The sequence below is a fragment of the Psammomys obesus genome, unplaced genomic scaffold, assembly GCF_907164565.1.
Source record: "Psammomys obesus unplaced genomic scaffold, mPsaObe1.curated_primary_1811, whole genome shotgun sequence".
Classification (NCBI taxonomy): domain Eukaryota; kingdom Metazoa; phylum Chordata; class Mammalia; order Rodentia; family Muridae; genus Psammomys; species Psammomys obesus.
Window position 1 is genome coordinate 5,587,519 of NW_026590677.1, and position 2,933 is coordinate 5,590,451.

Consider the following 2,933-nt stretch of genomic DNA (forward strand, 5'->3'; position numbering starts at 1 on the left):
ATATATATATATATATATATATATATATATATATATATATATATATATATATATATATATATATATATATATATATACATGTGTCTTCCTTGATCAGCAAGTGCTGAAGGAAATACTTTCAAGTTTCATGTTGGATTGAAACCACTCATACAAAAATAAGTTTTAAATATCAGCATAAAACACAAATAAAGCACCAGAGGTATATAAATAGAATCACACTGGTTCAAAAAACACACAGGGGCTTACAGAGATTTATTGGTGTGCATGCACTTGCTGCTCTTCCAGAAGAATCAATTTTGGTTCTTAGAAACTACATCAAGTGTCTCATAACCACCTTAACTTCAGTTGAAGGGCATCTGACCTCAGGTAAGCAATTGGCACAAGTACAGTCATGCAGGCACACAGACACATAAAAAATGTATGTAAAAACAAAAAGAAAACTGCCGGTAGATGCCTTACATGTATTCTGCTGTGTCGCATGTGTGTCAGTCAGTGGCAAAGAGGAGAGAGGCTGTTTATGGTCAGTGTTCTGACCTGTAAACATTTGAATCATTAGTAGCCTAAACTTCCCTGAATAGTGATAGTCTCAGATAATCACCAATAAGGAGATGTGCTGGTCGCTATGGGCTCCTGGGGCAGGGAACCAGCCAGATAATAAAAAATTCTGCCTGTGATCCCCAATGCTGTGCAGGCCTCTGGGTACAGACTATACTTAAGATGACATCTGCCTGGTACCATAATGTATAAGCAAGGCATAGCACTCCTAAGACCACAACAGAGATGACCCCAAACACTCAAAGACCCTGGACTCTACTAAGAGGAGAAAATCAGTGGTAGAAAAATGGAAGAAACAGAAGTATGTGGACACAATGATGTGAGGTGGAACTGGAGACAGGACAATAGTGATGAATAGCTTGATGTGAGTAGCTGGTAATGCCACCTGGGACCATAATGGGGTCCCGGCCTGTGCTGCCACTGGGAGCCATGTCTGGCTCCAAGGTGTTGCAGCAGCAGCAATCTGTTACCATTAAAGGCAGTGTAGAAATCCCTGGTCTGCTTCTGGTGCCAGAGGACATGTCAGTTTCTGAGGGCTGTGCATAATTGCTACCACTCTTCAACTGGGCCATGTTTCCCATGATGGTAGTATGAGAGCAAGAGAGCTGACTCAGAGCTAGACAGCATCAGTAATCAGATTAGGTCTTCATATTGTGGGAGTTGCAGCTGAGATAGCACCTATTGTATGGCATGGGAGAGCAGGCCTTGCCACATGTCTCCTCTGTGGTGGCATGGACAAGGGAGAGATAACCTCCTGGCCTCTTTCCCCCTTAACACCAGTATCAGGTCAGAGACCTGGCCTTGGAGTCATGAGAGCAGAAGAGTTGTTTCTGCCTCTTATCTGCTCTAGCCCTCAGGAGAGCAGGGTTTGCACCTCCCCTGGACAGCACACCTCATGGCAGAAAGTGTGGACAAGCTGGCCCAAGGGTGTGAGTATAGAAGGGCTGACCCTACTGCTTGTCATACAGTGACATGGGTGAAGGAGAGTTGTCCTCCTCCTTTTCCCTTGCCAGCTAAGGCAGGAAGAAAAGCTGGCCCCAGGTCATCAGAGCTAAAGAGTTGGTACTGCCCTTCACCTTCTATAGCACTCAGGAAAGCAGGTCTTCCAACTTACATGGGCAGCATAAGTACAGCTGGCCTTGAATGTGGAACATATAAATGAGCAAGCCAAGGGTATAAGCCTTGTCTATTTTGAGGCAGCATGGGAAAAGAAGAGGTGTCCTCTCTTCCACTCTCCCATTGCCACCTAGGCAGAAGAGCTGACCCTGGAGTCATGAAAGCAGGAGAGCTGTCCCTGCCCCTATTGTGGCACTGGACAGAGAGTTTACAGATGAGTCATCCCTGAGGTTGTGAGCACAGGAGAGGTGGCTCTGCCTCTTGTCTGCTGTACTGTGTTACATATGAGGGAGAGACACACTTTTCCCCTCCCTTGTCTCTTGCTACCTATGGTAGGTGGAAGATCTAGCCCTGTTGTCATGAGTATGGGTAACTGGCCCTGCCCCATGCTTCAATACTCAGGAGAGTGTGCAGAAAAGTTATACTGAGGGAAAGGAAACAAACTAAAAATATTAAAATAGATTATATATCAATTACCAGAAAATAATTATGAAGTATGAAGTATTCTCTGAATAAACGAAAATTTTAATTTATGTATTAGTTCAGTGGGATAAAACTGAAATAGGCTGGCTTTTCCAAAAACATTTTAATGTTATTCTATGAAGCTTGTATCCTAGATAAGTCACTTGGTGAAATTGAGACAGTTCAATTTCAATAGTAGTGGATTTACTATCTTTTAGAATAAGAAACATCATTTAAAACCCTGCAGACTATCAAAGAAGGTGTTGAGCCTAATGGCCAACTGTCGGGGAGAGTGAATGGAATTTTATGTCAGAAGTGGGAAATAGTAAGAGCTGGAGAGGACAGGGTCTCCACAAGGAGAGCAACAGCACAAGAAAATTTGAACATAGGGAACTTCCCAGAGACTCATACTCCAATCAAGGACTATTCATGGAGATAACCTAGAACCCCTGCACAGATGTAGCCCATGGTAGTTCAGTGTCTAAGTGGGTTACATAGTAATGGGAAGAGGGACTGCCTCTGACATAATCTGATTGCCCTGTTCTTTGATCACCTCACCCTGAGGGGGGAGCAGCCTTATCAGGCCACAGAAGATGACAATGCAGCCACTTCTGATGAGAACTGATAGACTAAGATCAAAAAGAAGGAGAGGAGGACCTCCCCTATCAGTGGACTTTGGGAGGGTTATGCATGCAAAAAGGGGAGGGAGGGGGGATTGAGAGAGGAAGAGGGAGGGGCTTATGGGGGATACAAAATGAATAAAGTGTAATTAATAAAATTTACATAAAAAATTAAAAAAA

The 2,933-nt window shown here is 43.5% G+C and overlaps 1 non-coding gene across 1 annotated transcript; it reads left to right on the top strand.

The window, feature by feature from the left end:
- The first annotated feature begins 439 nt into the window (after positions 1-439).
- On the top strand, positions 440-568 carry LOC129677696 (small nucleolar RNA SNORA17). Its single transcript, XR_008720241.1, has one exon. It is a non-coding gene; the product is annotated as a small nucleolar RNA SNORA17 (small nucleolar RNA).
- Positions 569-2,933: the final 2,365 nt, after the last annotated feature.